The sequence below is a fragment of the Pan troglodytes genome, chromosome 22, assembly GCF_028858775.2.
Source record: "Pan troglodytes isolate AG18354 chromosome 22, NHGRI_mPanTro3-v2.0_pri, whole genome shotgun sequence".
NCBI lineage: Eukaryota > Metazoa > Chordata > Mammalia > Primates > Hominidae > Pan > Pan troglodytes.
Genome location: NC_072420.2, coordinates 42,180,201 through 42,205,722, shown reverse-complemented (window position 1 = coordinate 42,205,722; position 25,522 = coordinate 42,180,201). Strand labels below are relative to the sequence as shown.

General features: G+C 49.7%; 1 protein-coding gene and 1 non-coding gene across 5 annotated transcripts in view; one reads left to right on the top strand and one right to left on the bottom strand.

Annotated features, from left to right (window-relative positions):
• Positions 1-461: 461 nt before the first annotated feature.
• LOC112206695 (small nucleolar RNA SNORA32) lies at positions 462-582 on the bottom strand. The gene has a single exon (XR_002941126.1). It is a non-coding gene; the product is annotated as a small nucleolar RNA SNORA32 (small nucleolar RNA).
• A 20,905-nt stretch (positions 583-21,487) lies between these two features.
• TMPRSS2 (transmembrane serine protease 2) overlaps positions 21,488-25,522 on the top strand; it is a 43,716-nt gene continuing 39,681 nt past the window's right edge. For 2 of the 4 annotated variants that reach the window (XM_054675120.2, XM_016938566.4), the window contains exon 1: positions 21,494-21,559. The gene's annotated coding sequence lies outside the window, so the exon portion shown is untranslated. Of the gene's footprint in view, positions 21,560-21,624; positions 21,691-25,522 lie in introns of those variants that run through there. The other 2 variants (XM_016938565.4, XM_001172064.7) reach the window with 2 other exon arrangements.

Sequence of the window (25,522 nt, the reverse complement as noted above, 5' to 3'; positions counted from 1 at the left end):
CGTGACATTCGCAACCCCTGCCTAGAAGTCAGCGGAGTGTCCCTGGCCCAGCATCTCAGTTTTTCCCATCCTGCTGAGACACCTTCTTGTCCCCAGGCCTGCTGGGGACCAGTTTGCTACAAACATTTCAGGAGGGAGGTCTGCAGCAGTCTCATTTCAACCTGCACTCCCAGAGTCTGATTCTGACCCTGACTCCTTGTCTCTCTGGATGCCCTCTTGGCCCCATGACCCCTAGACCCAAACCACGCCGGACCCCTGGGGCAGGAGCCCTTCTTCAGCTGGTGGCTGCAATGTCCCTCGCTGCTGCTGCTAAGCGTTTCTGTTCCATTTCTGCCCCACAAAAGGTGTCCATCTGGATTTTCAGTAGTTTGTTTTTTTTTCTAGCTTGCATTGTGTTCATTGGACAGTGATTATCTAGGCAATGGAAGTAAAACTAATAAAAGTTTAATAAGAGGTTAATAAAATGTTCCCAGTGGGCTGATCGCTAGCAAGGTGGCAGACAGAAAACCAAGTGAGGAATTCTCTTCTCGTCGTGTCCACAGCAAATGAGAAATTGCATGCTAAATGCCTTGGTAACAACCAGATCTGTTTTCCAGTCTGTGTCTTCTTGTTTTCTCTTTATATAGATTATCTCTCTGTGTGTTTTGAGACAAACAAATATGTGAAGCACCAGTCACGGTACCAGATTTTAAACTATTTCCAAACATATCTGTTCCGTTATTATCAGAAAACAATTCAGAACGCTCATGGGGAAGGAGGGACATTCCCAGCCTTACTCTCACTTGACCCCCAGCAGCAGTGGCTTCCTGGGCCCCACTCTGCGATGCACGATTTTCCCAAGTTCCCAGGCCCCGACCTGTATGAGTTCAGGTTCCCAGGCCCCCACCTGTATGGAGCGGCAATAACAAATCCCACAGGTGGGGAGCTTCAACGTACATTTATTGGTTCAAAGTCCTGGAGGCTGAAAATCCAAGATGAAGTTATTGGCAGGGCTGGTTCCTCTGAATCCTCTCTCCTCAGCTTGCAGATGGCATCTCCTCCCTGTGTCCTCACAGGGTCATCCCTCTGTGTGCATCTGTGTCCTCATCTCCTCGTCTTACAGGACATAGTCAGATCGGACCAGGCCCACCCTAATGCCGTCATTTGAACTCAATCACCTCCACAAAGACCCTGTTTCCAAATAAGGTCACATTCTGAGGTACGGGGGTTAGGACTTCAACATATGGATTTTGGGGGCCACGATTTAGCCCAAGCACCCCCTTCACCTTGTTTTCCTCCTGTCCCTCCTTAGAGCTTTCTGCTGTGCCCCAGGGAACTGCATGGGGCTCTTGTCTCCAGCTTCATTTCCTGGGAGATCCCAGCCAGCATTACGGCATTAAAGATTGTCTTGATACCCACATGGGAAAGACTCCTGCGTTCCTGCCCCCAGCCCGGGCCTCTCTGCAACTCCAGACTCGGATATTCAGTTGCCTCCTTGGTGTCTCCCTTTGGGGATCCAGAATTCATATCAGATCTAACTTGTCTGAACCCCAGTGATCATTTCACCACCAATTTACCCCTGTCTGCTCAGGGATGGCTCCTCCATGCTTCCTGGACTAGAAACACCAAGTGCTATCTCTTCACTAATAAGGAGAGAAAGGCAATGAGCTACCTGTGCCTCTTCTGAACTAATCAAATGAGGTGGCTGACAAGTAAAGACACGGAAAGGAAGAGAAAGGGTGGGGACCGTGCACTGGTGCAGGGCGGGTGGGCTGCGCTGGCCTTGGTCTCCTCCGGCCTTGGTCTCCTCCTCCCGCTTCACCTGCAGAAGCAGAGACAGACGGGCTTGCAGGGGTCCAGGTTGGAGAAGTCCAGGTAAAGGGCCCGCCCAGGTCTCACTGGCTTGAGAACAGTGGGTTCAGACCTCCCAAGCACTACAGAGAAGCTAGGTTGGTTCCAGAACTTTCCTGTTGAGCTCAAATGGGAGATTTCCTGGAAAGCTGGAGCCTAGAAGTCCTGGGAGAAAGCTGCATGGCTGTGGCATTTTGCGAACATTGCAAGAGTAAGCTATTTTCGTGGCAATCCTGAGGATCGCTGTCAGTTTCTGTTCATGCTCTCTCTCCTCTCTGGGTGTCCTGGCCGTAGTGCAGTGGTCAGGCACACTGGAGCAGGGCTAAGGGAGTGGGAGGTGCACCAAAGTTGGGACCAGTGAGTAGTTCTTATGTTGTCAGCAGTCATGTGCAGGTAATTTGTGGTTAACTCTGAGCCATGGGAATGGCTTCCAGGAATACACGTAACACACACAGTGACTGCTGGGTGGCAAAGTGCAGGGCCAGGTGTCTCCCCACCACAGAGGTACAGTATGCCCCATGGTGCCCAGCACTTTAAGTTTTCGGGAAACGGAGTAGAGAAGGGGGTTTTAGAATTCCAGAGCCAGAAGCTACCATGTCAAGAGAAGGCTGAAGTATCCTTCCAAGTGCTCAGCAGGAATGCTATTTTTATAGTTATTGTCCTAAGAAGTAAGCAAAGAGTATGCACCTCAAAGCTGTAGTTTAAAAGGAATTATAAAATTAATAAAATTATTATATTATTTTTGTGGATTTGTGATATTATGATACTGTTAGCTTTTTAGAATTTGTAATCCATTATATTTTCATTTCTCATTTTAAACAAATATGATCTGCTTCGGATCTGCTCTTGTATTTATAATTTTGTATACTATTCCTTAGGGAAGTTCCCCCACATTGTATAAGCTTCATCCTCTACAAAACTAGCATGGGCCCCTTGTAGGCTTCTTGCAAATATGCTGCATCCTCCCTCCAGCAGCACTGAGCACCCAGAGTTTGTGCAGAGTGGGTGCGTCTTGCCAGTGATGACACAGAGAATGAGCCGGAATGAGCCGAGACCAGAGAAACCCCGGCCCACCCAGCCAGCTGTGGACTACTTTGGTGCTTCCTTCTCTCTTCAAAGCATTCTCAGATCTATTATTTCACGTGGCCACTGGTTGGGCAGATCACCAAATCTCTATGTTACAGAGGTGAGGCTGAGGCCGAGGGCTCAGTGGCTGGCAGACAGCCATCTCGCTGGAAACTGGGGGCCTGGAGCCTGAATGCAAACATCCTGGGCTCTGGACCCTGCCTGGATGTGCACATGGTCCATATAACGCCCGGCGAGGCTGGCATTTCTGGTGGCAGCCAAGATGTGCCTAAGGAAACATTCTCTCCTCCAGGCCCAGAGGCTAATGCAGCTCCGATGGGTGCATCTGGTCCAACTGGAAAAACCAGCAAGCCAATCCCCCGGGGTGACCGCAGGCTGACCAGGGAAGAGAATTATTTTCAGATGCAGGTAGTGAGAAAAGTAGCAGAAAAAAAAATGCTGAATCGTTCAACAAGTGGACAAATCATTGCAATCCCAGCTGGTAGAATGACAGAAGCAGATCCTGGGGCCAGTACGGGGCCATCACCTCGACCCCCAGGGCAGTGGATGCACAGCACGCAGGCATGGGCAGAGGACAGGTCAGGACTCACTTCCGTCTCTGTCCTGCCACTTCCTCGCTGTTCCTGCCAGCTCTCCCAGCTTCTCAGCTTGCCCCTGGCTACCAACCCAACTCCCACGTGGAACAGGGAATGCTCTTCCAACAACCTTACCCCTGGCCAGTGCTTCCTTCTGGACCCAAAAATAAAGCTGGAGTTTTGGGAAACCTCCCCCACCACCATGCTGGGTTGTCTGGGTGCAGATGGATCGCCCCTAGGGTTCATGCCCAGGCACAAGTCTGCTGGCACCCACTCAGGGTGGCACTGTCCTGGCTGGTGCCTTCTCCGCATCCCTACCCACCTTGACTGCACCGTCCCTGGCTACACAGTGTCCAGCCTGACTATACTGAAGGTAGACACAGCCCCGTCCCCCTCTCCTCTCCAAATCCAGCCCAGCTCCCAAATACCAAGCAACATTGAACAACAAGCTCAGACCCTGTGCTTCCTCTGGAAAACAGGGCTACTAACCCCACCTCCCAGTGTTATTCCAAGGATGGAATGAGAGAATATTCAGGAAGTATTTATCAAAATACTGGACCTATGACACATCACTTAAAATCAAACCTATTTGATTACAGTTCTATTATGAATGATGAAAATTTTAAATTAGAATATTTATTGTAATTACTTTTTACAGTAGGTATCACAGGTTCTACATATCAAAAATATTGACCATAAACTCTCCCTTCTATGGCTTTGCTCCTGCTGCTCTTGGTGTCTTTTATTGATTGCCACAAAACCAGAGCTGATGTGGCACCATGAAATCCACTCACACTCCCAGCTCCTCCCGATAAAATGGTACTCAGCTAATAATGTCTTTCTTAAGGAAGTTACATGACTCTAGGATTTGTAAAAACAGTAGTGCATGTGGTTCTTCTGTCATTTTCTCTTTATTGAATTTCAGGACAGGGAAGGCATTTTCCATATACAGATCAAGCTATGGCTGGGTGGGGGTCCAGCTTCATGTCTCCATCATCGATGCCATGGGTGAAATTATGAGTTTAAAACATTTATTTTTATTTATTTATTTATTTTTGAGAGAGTCTCTGTCGCCCAGGCTGGAGTGCGATGGCATGATCTCGGCTCACTGCAACCTCTGCATCCTGGGCTCAAGTGATTCTCCTGCCTCAGCCTCCTGAGTAGCTGGAATTACAGGCATACTCCACCACGTCTGGCTAATTTTTGAATTTTTAGTAGAGACAGGGTTTTACCATGTTGGCCAGGCTTTTCTTGATCTTCTGACCTCAAGTGATCCACCCACCTTGGCCTCCCAAAGTGCTGGGATTATAGGCGTGAGCCACCGTGTCTAGCCAATGAGTTTAAAATTTAGAAACAGGGCTGGGTGCAGTGGCTCACACCTGTAATCCCAGCACTTTGGGAAGCTGAGGCAGGAGGATTGTTTGAGCCCAGGAGTTCAAGAACAGCCTGAGGAACATAGCAAGACCCTGTCTCTACAAAAAATAATTTTAAAAAACCTAGCTGGGTGTGGTGGTGTGTGCCCATAGTCCCAGCTACTCAGGAGGCTGAGGTGGGAGGATCACTTAAGCCCAGGAGTTCGAGGCTGCAGGGAGCTGTGATCGCTCCACTGCATCTAGCCTGGGTGGACAGAGCAAGACTCTGTCTCTAAAAAAACACAAAGGTTTAGGGAAAAAAAACAGACAGAAATGCTCAGGATCGAGCCACAGGCTTCTTTCCTAAGTCCTGGCCCTTGGCATTTTAGTTCCTCCAGCTGGTTCCATTCTCTCCCACCCCTTGGTTTTACGTCAAGCTATCATCACGGGTATTCTCTAAAAGTAGAAACACTTTTTCTTTGTCTCTTTATCTTGGGGTTGACCTGGGGTCTGAAAAACACACGTGAAAGAATTTTGACCATTGTCAGATGCTGCCCAAGTATGACAAGGAGAGGCTGTGCTTCCTCAGAATCCAGTGAGCACCATGCTGGTGCCTTAGGTACCTCGTGGCTTTCGTCTTTTCAATCAACCTACAGCATACACAGTCTTTGTCCCATCTCATGGATGAGGTAACTGAGGCTTAGGGAATTTAAGCAACTTTTCTAGACTACACATCTCAGGAATGACAGTTCTAAGGGTTAAGACCACTTGTCTGATGTCAAAATCAATGTTGTAACCAACTTGAGCAGAACACACTGGTCAGCCAGTCCCTCTTTATAGAGCACATAATCGTCCCAAGCACAGAGTGAATTCCTGGAATCAAGAGGTGTCAAGGGGGTTACAGTGTCTGGACTCCAGGAGCTTTTATCCCCAACAAAACTGTCTCCCAAGTAAAGAACTGTGGCGTTGATTACCAGAAATCCTCCTGGTCACTGACTGCATTTCTCCCTGCTCTCCTACTACCTTATACCCCAGCAGCCGACACAGTCCCTGCTACTGAACTGGGAGCGCCCTGATGGATTCTGCTCCCCATCCCTTCTCCAAGCATCCTTCAGGTGCTGTCCTCTGCCCCTCACCCCCACCATGCCCAGCAGCCCCCTCCAGCTGGCCACAGCCACCCCCCTATGCCAGCCAGCCGCCTGGTCAGGTGATGCCTCTCTGGCTGCTTCTCATTGCTCCCATGCAGCATCGGAAAGGGACATCCCATTGGCTTTCACTGACTTGTGAAATAAATGCAAGAGTGCTCAGGACTTGTGGATGTGGACCCGTTGACTCTTTGCCCTTGGGGTGGGATCTATATTCTCTCCCTTTTAAGCTTCATGCTGAGGGCGGTGCAGGCGCAGTGGCTGAGGGAGAAGTGGGGGGCTTTGTCAGAAAATTGCCTACGACCCGAAATTCAAGCTTACAATCACAGTGTCAGTGTAACAGCCATGAAGCAAAGGACAGGGCTGGAATACATCGTTTCTTTTCCTGTGTTTTTTTAAATTATTATTATTAAAAGTAATAGAAGAAATCCAGGAAGGGCCAAGTGCAGTGGCTCCCGCCTGTAATCCCAGCACTGTGGGAGACCCGAGCTGGGTGGATCACCTGAGTTAGGAGTTCGAGACCAGCCTGGCCAACATGGCGAAACCCCATCTCCACTAAAAATACAAACATTAGCCGGACATGGTGGCACACACTTGTAATTCCAGCTATTCAGGAGGCTGAGGCAGGAGAATTGCTTGAGCCCGGGAGATGAAGGTTGTAGTGAGCTGAGATAGTGCCATTACACGGTAGCCTGGCCGACAGAGTGAGACTCTGTCTCAAAAACAAAAAAAACAAAAACAAAACAAAACAGAAATCCAGGAAGACAGTAAGCTCTGGGTGCATGCACTATGCAAAAATAAAATAAAATAAAATAAAATAAACCGTAATGTTTAGAAGCAGAGGCAGATTCCAGGGTCTTTCCTAATGAAAGAGGTGATATTTTTTCCCTGATGGTAGAGAAGATACTGAGGAAATGACCAAGACTTTCTTCCCTGGTGGCCGCATGGACACCCTCTTTATTTTTCACCTCTGGATTAAGAGTGGCAGGGCCTAGACTCCAGGATGCCTACAGCTTCCCAGCAACAGCAGGAGACGAAGACAGATGTCTCTGGGGGAAGTCAGTCCCCAGGCGCCCCGGGAGTTTGTTCATGGATGTGCACCCCTCAGAGAGGTTCCTTCCAAATCTAGGTGGGGTTCTGAGAAGCCCAGAACCCCTCCCTGCATTTCAGGGGACTCAGTAGCTGTCACTGGAATCCCTGTCTTACCTTAAAGTCATGTTTCTAAACCTTTTCAGCCTTGGACATCGGGCACTGTGTCCAGGTCTAAGAAGAGAAGGAGCCAATAGCCAGTGGTGTAAGGTTATTTTTACAGCCAATCTAACTCAGATGACTTAAGAAAGGAAATGTACCATTAAATTATAAACTCTTCATCTTTGGTGAACTAAGGACTAAACTCTGATTTTTTCTCTTGCCCAAATTCCCATCTAAGGGGTCTGGGAAGTCATTTCCTACAAACCATAAATTTTCATCAGACGGGTTTTATTTAACCCTATATATCGTGACTGACTTTCCAATCTGGCTCTGGCATAACATTATGTGACAAATAAGAAAATCAAAGTATTTTACCCTGAAATGTGTTTCTTTGCCATATTTTGAAATGCCCTGCAAAGATGTCCCTTGTGGGAGAAAATTTGCGTCTGTAAAGAATCTCTATTAACACAGCTAGATCTTGTTTCTTCCAGGCCCTCCCAATCCTGAAGAGATTAAGAGCCTAGCACCTTTTAAAGGTCTGAACAGGAAGCATTTGTCATTGATTGTCTCTAAGGGCAGCCACTATGAGACTTTGGAAGAACCCTGGTCTCCACAGTCTTTTATCTTAACCTGAGCATTTCCTTTCTATGGATCCCAGGTCTTTAGACAAACACAACCAGTTGTCAACCAGAAAATGTTTAATTTGGCCAGGCGCAGTGGCTCACACCTGTAATCTCAGCACTTTTGGAGGCCGAGGTGGGCGGATCACCTGAGGTCAGGAGTTTGAGACCAGCCTGACCAACATGGAGAAACCCCATCTCTACTAAAAACACAAAATTAGCCCGGCGTGGTGGTGCATGCCTGTAATCCCAGCTACACGGGAGGCTGAGGCAGGAGAATCGCTTGCCCCTGGGAGGTGGAGGTTGCCGTGAGCTGAGATCACGCCATTGCACTCCAGCCTGGGCAACAAGAGCAAAACTCCGTCTCAAAAAAAGAAAAGAAGTGTAAATTCACCTATAGCCTGGAAGCACCCTCCACCCATCCCCCACCCCCCCAACTTTGAGTTGTCCTGCCTTTCTAGACCAAACCAATGTATTTCTTAAATGCATTTGATTGATGTCTCATGCCTCCCTAAAACGTATAAAACCAGACTGCACCCCAACCACCTTGGACACATGTTCTCAGGACCTCCTGAGGGCTGTGTCATGGGCCATGGTCACTCAGATTTGGCTCAGAATAAAATTCTTCAAATATTTTATAGCGTTTCACTTTTTTTGTTGACACATGGCCGTGTTTTTATGTGTTTATCAACAATGGAAGCAAAAGAAGAGGGTACAGGGGGCTCACAGACCATCTCACAGCAGGTGACCTTCAGGCAGAGGCACCTAGGGCTGGGTGTGTAGGGAGGGGTGGCCTGGGCCCACCCCCTAGGTAAGGCTCTCATAGACAACAGGGGGATGCCCCCCCAGAAGTCACAATGCAGAGCTGCTTCTCACTCTTCCAGGCTGAGATCTGACTTCTCAGCCCACCAGAGGCAAAAAGAGGACAGTCTCACGGTCCCCAAGCCCAGAGACCACTGGGAAGGGAGCAAGTGGGGTCTGGACCACCGACCTTAGCTTCACCTCAACCCCCAAGAACACCTGCCTCGTTGGAGGTAAGGCCTGGAAATTTGCATTTTTTTTTAAAGTCTGGCTTTCTCAATAACTCTTATATGGAATGACATTTGAGAATCACTGGAGATATTACCTATACACCCCCAACACACACACATACACACACACACATGCACACGCATACACATACATGTGATTGTTCTGACCAGAACCTTGAGCATTCTGTCCCTTATATGAGGTGCTTCTGTCTCTAATCACAGCCGCCCTGGCCAGGAGACCCCTGCTTCCCATCTGGGTCCCCTTTCCCTCACTGACAGCAGGCCCGACTAGCACTGATCCCCGTGATGGCATTTTGTAAACTCCTGTGGCCAGCCAACCCTGCTCGTTAGTGGCACATTCTTCTGTTTTTGTTTGTATGTTTAGTTGTATGCCGTACTTTTGATTCATGAAGATAAGATCTCACTGGCATTAAGCTATTTTTATCTTTTAAACATAACCTTGAATACCTATGCTCTGATCCTGTGTGAGCTGCCTTTGCAGTTTTATTGTCAGAAAGTAATTATGTCATTACTTTCAACTTTTGGGGCAACAGCCTTGTCAGTCACTTCATCTAGAACAACAATACTTTATTATTATTATTAATTCTATTATTTTGCTTAATCTCATGCTATAGGCAAGATCATGGCCTATGATCCTGTCTGGTCCTATGCTGTGACATTAGTAGTGGTTTTGTATGTGCCCAGTTATTTTTGGATATTAATTTATGTATTTTTCTTTTGTTTTTCCCTTTTCTCTCCCTCAGGCAGACTGGAGCTGGCTGTGGATTTTATTTCTCAGGAGAAGGAGGTGGGAGCTGGAGAGAGTGACCCGTGCATCTTTCCAGCTTTTCCTTGGCCACCTGGGTGGCATGGGAGCTGGGAGTCAGAGTTCTGCTGAGCTGTGGGACCGAAGGCCACTGGCTCCGCTGCACCTGCGGACTGAGACACCCACCTGCTGAGACCCAGCCTCTGCGTGCTTAGGGGTCCCCTGCTACAGGGCATTGAGGTGAGGTCCGCCTTTGCCCAGTGTGAGAGCGCTGCTTTCAGAGCTTTGAGAAGGCTGTTATCATTTGTTTCTTTTTGAACTTGCCACCTCCCCACTTAGAGAATATCTCTGGGGACAGAGTTTCGTAACTCCTGCCGCATAGTTGGTGCCTGCTCTCGACTACATTAAATCTATTTTCAGTGCCCCTCCTGCAACAAAATAATGCTTTTATTTCTCACATCCCTGGCAACACTGGGTTTATTTTTATTTATCGTAACTGTCTCAAGTACGTGGGATTTTAATACTTTAACAACATCCTCATTCCTTTCCTTCCATGTCTGTGCCGTGCACTTTTTTCAGGTGGACAGAAATCGTTTTCACAGCTTCTTGCTCATTCATATCTTTCCTGGAATCCCCCCATTCTCCCTCTCACAGGCAGCCCCAGAGCTCTGTCCACCGGCTGACCCTCCCTCCCTGGGGAGCTCCTCTGGGCCCCGGCTCCAAGTAGCACTTCCCTGCCGGTGCCCCCCAAGTTCACATCTCCATCCCCTCAACTCCAACTGCCTGCCACCACCTGCTCTTCCCGGTTTAATTAGCACCTCCAGTTGAACATGTCCAAGGCCAAGTTCTTGATGTCATCTTGCACATCCGCTTTCCCCATCTCCGTCAGTGGCGGCTCCATTCCTTCAGCTGCTCAGACTAAAATCCCTGGGGTCACCTCTGACTGCCCAGTTCCCCTCAGTCCCCACATTCCATTTGCTAGTCCTCCATTCCCACTCCCCGCTCTAGGATGTCTTGAGCACTATTGTACAAGCCTTCTGCTAGGACCTCCCCTCCTTGGCACTGCTCCTGGCACATCCTTTGTAACATAGCAGATAGGCCGGGTGTGGTGGCTCACGCCTGTAATCCCAGCACTTTGGAAGGCCAAGGTGGGCGGATCACTTAAGGTCAGGTGTTCAAGAACAGCCTGGCCAACATGGTGAAACCCCATCTCTACTAAAAAAAAAAATGTAACACAGCAAAGAGCAGACTGTTTCTTCTGAAGTGTTAACCAGGGTATGTAATTTCTCTGGTCCCAGCCATCCAGAATACAATTCTGAATCCTTCCTGCAGTGTTCAGGGCCTTCCATAATGCACTGTCACTGCCCTCCTGAAAGCTCCTCCCCCAGCAGAGGCACCTGCTTCTTCTCCTGCGTATGGACACCCTCCCAGACTCCTGCCGGAGATGGAGCCCCTTCGATGGTCAGGCTGGCCTCTTATCCTGGCTTTACATTTTTTTTTTTTTTTTTTTGGCACTGGCACTGCACATTCATTATGTGTTAGTTTCTGCCTTCCCTGCTGGGACACAAGCTTCAGGAAGCTGCATGTTCTGCTCTCTTTGAACTTCCCAGCACAGGTGGGCAGTAAATGTGTGCAGCCATCCTGCAGAGCAGATGCAAGGGTGCAGGTGTGGGGCCTCCATCGTTTTCCTCATTGTTTCTTTTCTTTTTCTTTTTCTTTTTTTTTTGAGACAGAGTCTCTCTCCATCACCCAGGCTGGAGTGCAATGGTATGATCTCGGCTCACTGCAACTTCTGCCTCCCGGGTTCAAGTGATTCTCCTGCCTCAGCCTCCCGAGCAGCTGGGATTACAAGCGCCCACCATCACACCCAGATAATTTTTGTATTTTTAGTAGAGATGGGGTTTCACCATGTTGGCCAGGCTGGTCTCGAACTCCTGATCTCAGGTGATCCACCAACCTCGGCCTCCCAAAGTGCTGGGATTACAGGCGTGAGCCACTGCGCCCAGCGTTTTCCTCATTGTTTCTAAGCTAGGGAAGTTAGGAAGCGGAGAGAGTGCACAGAGGGAAGCCAAGATGTTTCATGTGCTTGGCGGCAGCTTCTGACCTCCATTCTGTGGGGAGACGGGGTTTCTGGAGCTCGCTGCTGGGCATCGGGGGTTGACCGGACCCCAGCGCCTCCTGGAACAGCTTAGGACAGTGGAATTTCAGTTGCCTGCAGGGCTGCCACTCAGATGCCCGCAGGGCTGAGGAGCTCCTTCCTGCTCCTCTAAAAGGTGGCCCAGTGAGCCAGGTCTTCCATGTTTTAAAGAGAAGCTGGAAAGCTGAATTTTATGTGAAGTCTCCTAGTTTTAAGATGTCAGTTCAAATGTTTGTAAACTTCTGTGTTTCTAGTAAGACACATTGTACCTGGTTTGGCCCACTACAATCAACTGACAGCTTTGTTCTGGATCAATCTAAAGTTGATTGATGCATTTTTAAAAGCTGATGCTTTTATTTCTGTCCTCCAGCTGTATATGTAAGTCAAAGAACAATTAAGATACAAAACTGTGATTCAGTGTTACAACCCATGTAGAAGAGAGTTCAGCCTTAAGGTTTAATTTCTTTCATCTTACAAAATAGGGCATGGACAGATAACCTCACCATGAGTTTGTTCAACATTTTCTTATGAATATGAATACATCATCCTTTCCATAAGACATTTTAAGGCATCCGCAGGAAAATGTCATGTTAAATATACATATCCTTCATGACTACAAATGTGAAAGTCATCCCTACATTTGTACCGTATACAACCTGAACAACTACACATGGCAACCCTAGGTATGGATGTCTCTGTCCAGCCCAGTCCAGCCCTAGACTGCTTTGCAAGTTGCCTGAATTATCTACTTCTTGGAAAATATACCTTGTATTTGCCTAGCTCTTTGTAGTCCACAAGTCTCTCTCTATTCATTGGTTAATTTAATTCTTCATGACCCAGAAATACGTTATTATGCCTATTTTATGGATAAAGCAACTAATTCTCAGGGAAGCTGAGCAATCTGTGTATGAGATTACAGAAGTAGTTACAGGTACCGTGAAAGGCAAATCTGTGCTCTGACCTAAGGGGTCCCTGGAGCTGATACGCTCCACCCTGCATGATTTGGTGCATCTTCCTTATCCTTTGGGCAGGTGGGTATCCTCACCCCTACCCCAGCACCTACAGTCCACCCTGGGGGTAAGCTCCAGTCCCTCCTAGTGTGCTGCCTGGGGTGACCAGGAATCAGTGTTCCAGTGAGCAGTTAAAGGCCTGGCTGAGCCAGCTCACAGGCGCTGAGCACAGGTGCTTTCGCCTTCCACGTGCATCTCACACACGGAGCTGGGTGACACCCAGGAGGCGAGCATAATCACTACACACATGCCTGTGACCTCCTGTCGCCTGTGACCTCCTGTCACCTGTGACGACCTCATCATCTAAAAGCTCTAACTCAACCTTGTGCAGGAATCTTGAAATTCTTGACCATTTTTTTAGGATCTCAGATATTAAAACAATTTTCAAACTGCCATTAGCCTAAGGGGTTGCAGGTGATTTTTGAAGGACAGAGTAGGTAAAGAAGGAAGTACCTTCCCCATGCCCCGCTTTCTTTTTATAGTAGAATTATTTACTATTTTACAGCAGACATTTTGTTCCCATGATTGGAAGACTTTTACAACCAGGAACATAGCCAGTTTTATTTTCTTTGTTAGTTTTATTGAGTAGTTTATCACTGTATATTTACATATGACATTGGTTATTGGCAGACATAGGCTCTCCAGATCCCTAACACACCAACACAAAATGAGCTTATTAGTCACGGTGATAACGGAAGCCACGCAGTGCCTGGGAGGCAGGAGGGCAAGGTTGGAACCCCCTGAAGATTGGAGTTGGGATAAAGTGGAACATTCCCTGTCGAGGGGTGGAGGGGTTGATGAGGAGTGAGTGTGGACCATGTTGCACCAGCCCAAGCTTGGTGGAAACAGCCAGGCAAGGGGTTTAAGTGAGAGATTCAAAGAATCTTAGAGCACAAAGTTGCTGCTTTCCACTGAAGAGCTGACGGGTCTTTCTGGAGGTTTCCATGAGAAATTTGCCCCATTCCATTTACTGGGGCTGGAGTCTCCTGGAACGACTTTGCCAGTCACATGAATGGAAATGGTGGAAGAGCAAAGTCTCTCCTTAATTACACAGGGAGCTGTTTGCGGTGTGGGGCACAGGTGGTTTAAGCTTTCATTTCTGTTTTTTTTTTTTTTTTTTGAGACAGAGTCTCACTCTGTCACCCAGGCTGGAGTGCAGTGGCACAATCTCTGCTCACTGCAACCTCTGCCTGCAAGGTTTAAGGATTCTCCTCCCTCAGCCTCCTGAGTAGCTGGGATTACAGGTGTGTACCACCACGCTTGGCTAATTTTTGTATTTTTAGTAGACAGGGTGTCACCATGTTGGCCAGGCTGGTCTCAAGCTCCTGACCTCAAGTGATCAACCCACTTTGGCCCCCCATAAGTGTTAGGATTACAGGCGTGAGCCACTGCACCTGGCCAAAGTTCTTGTTTCTTAAAGGACAGATTGGCTAAAGCAGCTACAGTTTCCAAAAACCAATGGGAAAAATGGGCACTTGTGTATTTGAATCTTTAACTATATATTTATAAATATAAATATATATTTAACTATATTTATATTTATGTATACATACTGTATATATGCCTGTTGGTACACATATGTGTATACACATGCATACACACATACACATATATGTGCATAGATAATTAACTTGTTCTCAGCATGTTACATATCCCAAAATCTGGAAGTAGAGGTGCTCAAGTAGGATGAACTATGTTGCTCCTTGATCAGTTGGTTTGCTTCCTGACCAGATGTTGGGAGTGATAACAGCAGGCTCACAGTGTAGTGCTTCTTTGTCCCTGAAGAAATGAAAGAGGAGTGACCTAGCCATCTGCGACGGGCAGCCACCCCAGGGTCGCTCCTGTTCAGCACGGAAGCTTGTCGCCCCCATCCCTATGGATCTGCGTGTTTCACGGACCCTTTGCTCAGTCCCTCTTTAGCTACACTTCATATTTGTTTCTCTGCAAACACAGAGATTCAAGGGTTTTATGAGCCTTCCTTTGGGCCAGCCATTTTCAGGAAAAAACAAAACAAACAGAAAACAGGTGCAGTTCCCTAAGTGGACTCTCTGACTGGGCAGCGGGGTTTTGGGACTGGGAGGAGATGGAAGGGACAGGGGGTGGGTAAGTGCAGCAGCAGAAGCAGTGCCTGGCCGTCAAGGCTTTGGTAGCCCCAGAGTAACCCAGAGCCTCAAAGGCGTTTAAGCGTGAGCACCGTGGGAGCATCCGCGATTGCCCGGTTGGCTTATTATTATTATTATTTTTTGAGATGGAGTCTTGCTCTGTCCCCCAGGCTGGAGTGCAGTGGCACAATCTCGGCTCACTGCAAGTTCCGCCTCCCAGGTTCAAGCCATTCTCCCGGCTAATTTTTTGTATTTTTAGTAGAGATGGGGTTTCACCATGTTGCCAGGATGGTCTCGATCTCCTGACCTCGTGATCCTCCTGCCTCGGCCTCCCAAAGTGCTGGGATTACAGGCGTGAGCCACCACGCCCAGCCGGCTTAACCTATTTTTAAAAAGTTACTTGCATGTATTTTAGCTGGAAAAAAGAAATGTACAAGGATCAAAAAGCTTATTTTATGATTATAAAGACTTGTGAACGGCCGGGCGCAATGGCTCACGCCTGTAATCCCAGCACTTTGGGAGGCCGAGGCGGGCGGATCACAAGGAGATTGAGACCATCCTGGCTAACACGGTGAAACCCCGTCTATACTAAAAATACAAAAAATTAGCCTGGCGTGGTGGCAGGCGCCTGTAGTCCCAGCTACTCGGGAGGCTGAGGCAGGAGAATGGCTTGAACCTGGGAGGCGGAGCTTGCAGTGAGCCGAGATCGCGCCACTGCACTCCAGCCTGTGAAACAGAGCAAGACTCCGTCTCAAAAAAAAAAAAAAAAAAAAAAAGACTTGTGAACAAAACCTTGAATTTTAGATCTTCAAAAACTTATTCTAAGTGGAATGTTTCTCACTTTTCTCCTTTTCAAAGCAATGAAAAAAAAATATGATCCTGGTTATCTTCACCCGTGAAGAGACTCCTCTTTGTTGGGTGGGAGTGGAGGAGAGCAAAGGCCCAGCCTTAGGGGAGGGCTTCAGTGAGGTCCATTCTATCAGAGCCACCTTTCTGGAAATAAAATTGCATTTGGCAACAGATATACTTTATTTTCTCTTGACAGACAGTAGGTAATGTGTTCTGAAACACATAATAAAAACTGTACTACTCATTTAGAAACACATTTTAGTAAAATGTTAAAAATATAGGAGAGGTAGATTATTTTCTATGCAAATGAAGCTTTAAAACTAGTTTCCTGGGCTTCCAACCACACTGACATCTTATCCCCCAGAACACAGGCATGTGCCTCTTCCTACTCTGCACCTGGCTGGGGTGGGCAGAAGATGGGAAGGGGCAGGAGAAATCAGAGGTGCACGTTCAACGTCCATACACTGAGGAAGGAAGTCCCTCCCCTTTGAACCCTTGCAGGATGCCCTTGCCCTGAGGTCAAACTAAGCTCTTTGGATGAGTCTGCGATGCCTCCAGGGTCTCATCCATCCCTGCCTCCCCCTCAAACAGCAGGGACTTTCAAACCTTTGAAAGCAGCAGCCTCCATTTTGCAGATGAAATCTTGCACACCCTCTTCAAAATGGGCCCCAGCCGAGGTGGATAACAGAGGGTGTTCAGACTGCTGGTGCCTGTCCTGCCTTGGCCTCCACCCTGGCCATCCCCTCCCCACTGCTATGGGACTGCCCTGCCCCATGCCACAGGCAGAGCTAGGTACCAGGGCTCCTGTCCTGGGGAGGGAGAAGCGGCTCCTCCAAGCTCCCTCTGCCCCACACTGGAGCCCCTGGCTGCCTTTCCTCATCCCTTCCTAGTGCAGGGAACTCCCAGGCCGTGGAGAACTCCCAAGGGACGAGATGATGACAAAGATGCTCTGCTTGATTTAACCCAGCAATCCCATTACTGGGTATATACCCAAAGGAATATCAGTCATTCTATTACAAAGAAACATGCACGTGTACATTCATTGCAGCACTATTCACAATAGCAAAGACATGGAATCAACCCAAATGCCCATCAATGACAGACTGGATAAAGAAAATGTGACACATATATACCATGGAATAGTATGCAGCCATAAAAAGGAACAAGGTCATGTCCTTTGCAGGGACATGGATGGAGCTGGAAGCCATTATCCTTAGCAAACTAATGCAGGAACAGAAAACCAAATACTGCATGTTCTCACTTACAAGTGGGAGCTGGACAATGAGAACACATGGACACAGGGAGAGGAACAACACACACTGGGGCCTGTTGTGAGGTGGGATGTGGGGAGGGAGAGCATCAGGATAAATAGCTAATGCATGCTGGGCTTAATACCTAGGTGGTAGGTTGACAGGTGCGGCAAACCACCATGACACATTTACCTATGTAACAAATCTTCACATCCTGCACAGGTACCCCAGAACTTAAAATAAAAATTAAAATTAAAAAAAAAAGATTCTCTGCTTGATGGAACTTTAGTCAAGCTCCTGGGCTTTTCTTAGGGCCCATATGTGCACTTCCTTCTAAAATCCAGCTCCAGCAAAGAACCCTGTTAAGTCAGTTTGATGAGAACTCCACCCTCGATATCTGATGGGGTTCCTCACCCTCCACGATCCCCCGGATGATGTTTGATCACCTCAGCCTGTTCTCAGCAAGGGCAGTTTACCAGAATCCCCCTCACCCCTGATGTTTCCCCTTAGTGATTTTCTATCCACGGACCCCACTCTGCTCCTGGGCTATCAGTCCCCACTTGCCTGTGCTGTAGTTAGAGTGGAGCCCAATCTCTCCCACCCCGGAAAGTCCCATCGCCGTGGTGCCTGGACCTATTGCGATGGTCCTGAGTAGTCCGCCTTTCCATCTTTAACAAGGGTCTTTGAATAACTTTTTCAACCATGGAAAGCAGGTGCTGCCTTTCTGGGAAGGATTTGGGGCACTGATCTTACCTTGTAGGCCCTTTTTAAAAAAGCCTTGTGACACTTCACCCATCTTTGACATATACAGCCTTTCATTTAAAATGGTGCTTTTTCAAAAAGCCCAGGATGTGAGCTTGAAATGTAATTCTGGAAGCTGACCTTTAATGAAGTTAAACACAATCCAGGCAGGGCTATTAATGGCCCAGACCCTTGAGGAATGAAGGTTTGTATCACTCCATCAGGTTAAGAACCATGACCAGCTGTCATGCTTCCCGAAGGCAGAGGGAACGCAGAGTGGGTAGTGGAAGAAGACAGTTACAAACACCAGCTATTGCCCATGCAACCTGTTATAAAGCATTAGATTGTCACGAGTATTTTCTCATTATTTTTTCTAAATACATTTGTGCACATATTTGTATATGCAGTATATATCTCTGTTGTCTTTTCTCTCATATTCCTTTATTACATAACTTAAGGCGTATTGACTTTATATCATTGTATTAAGTATTGTTAATTTTACATTATGGTATTTAAGTTATGGAATACCAAGGAGAAGTGTAAACACTGGAGAATTTTACATCCACTTCTGGGGAAGGGCTTAGTGCATTTTTTGGTTGTATGCAGAAGAGTTTTATCACATTAGGCAAAATGATTACTTTGCTATTGTCTTTAGAGATAAAGTATGGTGTAAGGAGATGTGTGGGTGTGAAGTCGACAAGGGGTCAACTTATGGTGGCATATATATTCATGCTTAGATAAAACTAAGGTCACATTCTGTCATACAAGCTGGAGTGCAGTGGCACAATCAAAGCTCACTGCAGCCTCAAACTCCTGGGCTCAACTGATCCTCTCACTTTCGCCTCCCAAGTAGCTTGGGCTACGGGTGCGCACCACCACACTTGGCTAATTTTTAATAAACTTTTTGTAGAGGCAGGATCTTGCTATGGTGTCCAGGCTAGTCTCAAACTCCTGGGCTCAAGAGATCCTCCCACTTCAGCCTTCTAAATGGTGGGATTACAGGTGGGAGCCACTGCATCCAGCCATGGTTAATTTTATGTGTCAAGCCGACTTGGTCATGGGATGCCCAGGTAACTGGTTAAACATTATTTCTGGGTGTCTGCGTGTGAGGGTGTTTTTGGAAGAGATTAATGTTTGAAAAGACTGTGTAATGCTGATTGCCTTCAATTTGGGCAATCTGTTGAGAGCCTGAATAGAACAGAAAAGGGGAGGAAGGTTGAATTTGCTCTCTGCCTGACTGTGTGAGCTGGACTTTGATCCTCTCCTGCCCTCAGCACTCCTGGTTCTCAGGCCTTCAGACCTGGACTGGAATCTGTTCCATCTGCTCTCTAGTTCTCTGGCTCTCAGGACTTTGAAAGCTACAACACCAGCTTTCCTGGGTCTCCAGTCTGTAGATGGCAGATTGTAGAGCTTCTCACCCTCCATAATTGTATGAGTCAATTTCTTATAGTAAATCTTTATATATATTATAAATAATATTTATTACATATAAGCTGTGTATAATATATATCATATCTGTATTGTATTATGCATATAAAATGCATGTTTATGTATATATTTATATGTATTTATTTGTAATATATAAGATATTTATAATATTTATAAATAATATATAGAAATATAGATGTGTGTATATACATGTGTGTGCACATGTATATGTGTGTATATATTTGTACTTCTATTGTTTCTGTTTCTCTGGAGAACCCTGATTATTAATATAAAAGGAAAAATAAATGGTGAATGAACAACCACTCCAAGAGGCCTGAGTCTGTGGCAGCACTTACTCCCTGGTTTCTGGGTGGAATTAGCAGGCACCAAACACACTGTCAAGACAGAAATAAGTGAGTTGCCGCCGAAAGACAACTGCACCTGCCCTGTGTGCTGGAGAGGGTCTTTGAGGGTTTCCCACTGGGGCAGCTTGGAGCACAGGGCAGTGTGGGGGATGGGGAGGGCTGGGGCATACTGGGGACAATCCCTGTTGTGGGTGCCACCAGCAGACCACAAAAGGTGCCAAAGGAGGGAGTGAGAGGGAAGGGTTTACTAGGAAAGTCCTGCCCCACAGGAGGCTTCCGGGAGAGCTTCCCAGGAAGGGAGCAGTGAGCCAAGGCAGCCTGGGATGGGACTGAATGGGGCTTTTTTCTGCTTCCACCTCATTTTAAAGCAAATCATGTTGATTTGTATATTATGCAGGGGAGGAGAAAACATGCTTCCCCTCTACCTTTCTAGTTCGTTCAGCTAGTCTACAAATTAAATTGGCATCAAATAGATGAACAGGAGAAAAGCTGTTTTAATGTATGTACTCACAGATGGGAATCCCACAAGAATATGAGACTTAAAGAACAGGCCAGGTGAGTGAGGGGTCCAGTGCGGGGGCTCACACCTGTAATCCCAGCACTTTGGGAGGCCAAGGCAGGTGGATCGCTTGAGCCCAGATTGGAGACCAGTCTGGGCAACATAGGGAGACCCCCATCTCTACAAAAAATTAAATTAGCTGGGCGTGGTGGCACACGCCTCTAGTCCCAGCTACTCGGGAGGCTGAGGTGGGAGGATTACTTGTGCCCTGGGAGGTTGAAGCTGCCATGAGCCATGATTGAGCCACTGCACTCCAACCTGGGCAACAGAGTGAGACCCCTTCTGGGGGGGGGGGAAAAAAACACGAAAAAAAAAAAGGTGCAGCAGCCCGATGATTGAGGCTTATTTGTCACTCTGAGTGACAGAAAGAAATGGGGGTTTGAGGCTTCTGGGGAGCGGTGGAGGAGTGAGGGGAGCGTGAGGAGAGGAGGTGTCTGGTGAACGCAGGTTGCCCTGTGTGGTGAACGCAGGTTGCCGTGTGAGGCAGATAAAAGTTTCCCAGGTGATAAAAGTTGTCCGGGAACAGCTCTCTTCCTGGTATAGATCTGCTGACTAACAAACATTTCCTTTATAGGTGCAAATTTCCTTTACAAAAGGGCATTTTCTCAGAGGTACTCTGGTGTCTGCAGTTTCTCAACATAACCAGTTCCAAATCATCAATGTGCCAAAGAGGACTATGTTGGGGTAGCAGATTCTGGTCTCCTCCAGTCCTACTTGGGGCGATGAATTCTGGTCTCCTACGGTCCTATTAAATTCTGGTGAATTCTGAGCCCCCACAATTGCAAACATTAGAAAGAACCTCTCAAGTGCCCGGGAACAGCCACGTCTTCCTGGCTGAGGTGTGTCCCACCACTTCCTCACTCCCGCCCAGGCCGGTGGTGCCGAGAGACCTGGGACCATCCGGGGGAGCCATTTCCACCGGACGCTGGTGGGGGCCAAGAAATGCCAGCCTAGGCGGACTGGGGAGGGTCTTGGGCGTCCGGCGCTGTGTCCCCGCCACTCGTGCTTAGGCCAGCAGTCCCCAAGGCCGACTCCTGGGTCCTTGCCCAGAGGCCACAGTGGGTTCCCCGGAGGCCAAGACGGGGCCGGCCGCCTACAGGAGCTCGTGAGGTAGCAGCTCCAGGGGCTCACCCAGGACTCCAGGAGCGCTCCCCAGAATCCCCTTCCTTAACCCAAACTCGAGCCCTCGGGCAGCGCTGCGCCGCGGACCGGAGAGGGGCAGGCTGGCCGCTGGGGCCGGGCCCGGGAAGCGCCCCAGAGTCCCTTATGGGTCCCTCCGCAGCCGGGGTTGAGCCAGGCAGTCCGTCCCGGACTTCCCCTGGGAAACGCCTCCTCCCGCCGCCCCCGCCCCCGCCCGCCCAGGGTGACCCGCGACCCGCTTGGGGGTGTCGCCCTGGACCCTGGGACACCGCCTCCTGAGATTAAAGCGAGAGCCAGGGCGGGCCGGGCCGAGTAGGCGCGAGCTAAGCAGGAGGCGGAGGCGGAGGGCGAGGGGCGGGGAGCGCCGCCTGGAGCGCGGCAGGTGAGCGGCGCCGGTACCAGGGTCCCGGCTCGGGGTCGGGGCTGGGGAGGGGAACCTGGGCGCCTGGGACCCGCCGATGCCCGCTGCCCCGCCCGGAGGTGAAAACGGGTGTGAGGAGCGCGGCGCGGCAGGTGAGTGCGCCCGAGGGTCGAGCGCTGGGGCCAGCCGGGCAGGGCGCCTCCCGGGGTGCTGGGAGAGTGCTGGGCGCCTGGGACCCCTTCGCACGGCCGAGAGCCCTCGCGGCCCCTGTTGGCTTGGCATCGCGAGGTTGGGGCAGGTGGTCCTGCGAGTCCCTAGCCAGTTGGTGGAAGAGAGTCCCCCGGGATCCCCAAAGCTGGCTCCTAGTCCGCCTGCCCTCCACGGCCCCCGCCTGGGAGCACCGGTGCGCCTTTTCTCTTTGGGGACGAGGACTGGGAGTGCTGTCTGTTGGCTTCTTTGTTTGGGGGAAATCTCTGCAGTCCCGCAGTGTTACCTGAACTCCTTCTGCTTCTTGGTTCCCTACTGAGGTAGGGAGAAACTGGAAACTCGCTGAGATGCCGGGAACGATACGGCCGGCGCGGCGGGGACCGCTGGGCCAGGCTGCTGGAGGGCCCCCGGGCGAGGTGCGAACGGCCAGTCAGTCCCGGGGAGGGACTGCTCGCGACTCAGGCCCCGTTGCGGCGACCCGCTGGCGGCGATCAGGGCCGGGGCCGCCTGGACACCCGGCACCGGCAGGAACCCGCCCGGGAGGAGCCGGTCTGGCTCCTCCGCTTGCGCTCCGTGCCGGGTTGGGGGGAAGGCGGGGCACCTGGGCGCTTCGGTCCACCTCATCCTGTCCTGCCCGGCTCGGCACAGTGGCACCCTGAGTGGTCAAGTGCTCCAGTCTGGCAGTGGGCGCTCTGCTCGAGCACGGGTCCAGCTGAAAAACTGCCCCATGTCCAGAAAGTTTGAGAGCCCTGAGCGCTTGTGGCAGAGGAGGGCCTTCGCCCGCTCCGCCGTAGAGCTCAGCGCGGTGGCCCTGAATCCTGTTCAGAACGCCCTGGTGGCAGGCCTAATCACGAGGAATCCTGGTGGCTTGTTTGGGAAGGAAAGGATAGCACGGCGGCCAGAGGTGAGCCCTGTGGGCAGGGAGCACCCAGGGCTCGCCTTCGAGGCTGCACAGCCCTTCCCTCCGTGCGAACCTGTGCAGTGGTCCCGCGGGAAAGATGAGCGCATCGCGCCCAAGGCAGTGCCTGACCTCACGGAGCTCCCAGCCGTGAGAACCTCCCGAATCATGGAAAATTACAAAGGCTACGCAGCCCAGTTACAAGGCGTTTGGAAAACCTAAAGTGAGACTAAGTTTGTTGACCTGTCCCAGGAGATCTGGGAAGGTACTCCAGGAAGTGGGGATGCAGCCAGCCTCCCCTGCAGGGAGGATGGGGGTTGGGAGTGTGGCAGGGAGAGTTTACCAGCGCAAAGGGCCTTGGGGACGCAAGTAGCTAAGTCAGTCCTGGCTCCTTAGCTGCTGCTGTGAAGGGAGGACCTGGTGGGCCAGGTAACCAGGAGCTCCCCCAGAAAGTCACTGGAGGTTGCTTAGGACTTCCCCACCTTTAATGAGTGCTTTTGAAGAAGTAGGACCTGCCCTGCTCCGCTACAGAACTACTGGACAGGTGAGGTTAGAATGAAACCTAGCAACACCCTCGGGTAAGGACACACTAGGCTGGAGAGTTCGGGGTGCAACCTACGGGCTGAGACCTCTGCCTGGAGATGGCCATCGACACCTCGGCCTCTGGTTATTTTTAATTATCAGCTGGTGAGCTGGCTGGGCTTTTGTTCTCTGCTTGGACATGTGTTTGGTCCCCAGCAGCTTCCCTTATTCCCACCAGCCAAGGACAACCTTCTAACAACAAGCTTGTGCTGTTGCTGGAGCCTCAGGCAGGGCCTCCCAGGTTGCTAGGTGCTGGCCTGCCTGGCACCGTTGGCCACTCTATCTGGAACTCAAGTCACCTTAATTGTAGGAGTATATTTGGCTGCACTGGCATTATAATAATAACCACAGACATTGATGTGACACTTTTTTCAGCCAGGCATCATTGCAAACCCTTTATAATGTACTTAACTCAATTGTAAGGAAACTGGGGAAGAGAGGTTGGGAAGCTTGTCCAAGATCTTGTAACCTGTAAGGGGCAGAACTGGGGATAAACATGGCCTGTCTGGCTCCATAGGTCAGTGCTTCCAGTGTCGGGCTCTGAGTTGGAGACACAGGATGCTTAGAAGGGGCTTTAGTGACAATCGGCACAGTACGGATTCCTTTTGATCCTTCCCTGGGTTCTCCCTCCAGGATGTTGGAATGTTACCAGCAAGTGGAGGAAAGGAGGGAAGGAAGCTGGAAGCAAGGCGCCCGGAATCCTGATTGAAAAGGGCTTGTTCCTGGGCCAGGCTCTGGTTCTCCTCGACCTGAAAGACCCCAGCCCCTGCCCACAGCCCTACCTGGGCTCCGTGCTGCTCCCTCTAGCAGTATGACATGGCCAGAGTGCCTGGAACTCTGAAAGGGGGCCTGCGGAGGGCTGACCTCCTAGGCCATGGGGGCATTGAGTGACAAGACGCTGGTGCAAATGTCCTGTAGGTGAAAAGGTAGATGCATGCAGTACCTTATGCCAGTAACCACCACCACCACCATCATCATCATCGGAGTGCGTTGTCCCCCTACCAGGAAATGTAAACCAGAAGTCTGGCTGATAACTCTTATTCTTTTCCACCTGAATCTGCGGCAAGATTCCCTAGGGGATCTTCGTAATAATATGGGATCATTGCCTTGGTCCCAATTATTACATCAGACTCTGAGAATGGGGCCCAGGCATCTTATTTATTTATTTATTTTTTCTAAGCCCTCTTGAAAATTCTGGGTTTGGGGAGCACTGATCAGATCTAAGCCTTGGACACTGAGGTAGAAAGGAAAGATGAATGGTCAATGGAGTGCTTGTTCAGTTTTGGTTGCTGAAGACTTGGAAAGTGGCCTTGCTAGTGGGGAGAGTGAGGGCAGGGAGAGCTCCCTGTGGAGAACCAGAGAGCCCAGGAGCATTGAAGGCCCAGGTGCATTTCTGCTCTCTGGTCCCTCCTGCTCTGCAATCCCTGAGTGTCCCTCATCCCACAGTCACCAGGCCTTTGCTACTCTTCCCCGCCCCTCCTTACTTTCCAGGACACCTGCCAGGGGATCCTCCAATATGGGATGCACTGCGTGGCCTCAGGATTGGGGTGCAGGAGCATTATGTACCTGAGAGCTGAGGCCTGTATGGAGTCAGCCTTTGTGGGGCCCCTCCTGGCCCTAAGGGTGATTTGGGAAGCCCTGACGTGCAAGCACCAGGGGTATGGGCCTGGGTGTGAAGAAGGGGGCTTATGATGTCCCCATGGCCATTGACCACCCTGGCCCCACCTAGCCTGTGGACACCCAAGGAGGAGCAAAAGGGGGATCTGTGACAGGGTAGCAGCTTGGTTGAGCACACAGGCAGCTCTTCAGCATGACCTAGAACAGAGGCTGGGCTCCAGGAGGAGGCAGAGCCTGCTCTGGGACTTGGTTATTCCTGGTTGCTGAGCAATGGTCAGGAGAGAGGAACTGAATGAGTGGAAATGGCGCTGGTTGGGAGTCGAGGCTGGTTTTCTGGCAGGTGTGTGGGTGGTTACTTTTGTTGTAAACAGAGTGAAGTTTGAGAGGGCAGGAAACTCAAAGACAGGCTTTTCATCCTCCTGGAGGTGAGTCCGGGAGAGGGAGGTGAGGGCTCTGACATCTATGTGTGGACGGCGCTGAGCCATTGGGCATCCATGGCAGGAGGGCAGGAGGAGTTTAGGGCACAGAGTTGTGGTAAGAAAGCAGGAAGTGTTTGAAGGGCACCTTGGCTTGCGGTTGTGGCAGCAGAAGTCTGGAAGTTCACTCAAGGGCAGACTAGGTGGAAAAATCGGGGCTGTCAAGTGGGACTCAGAACGAGAGGCTGTGATGATTGGATTTGT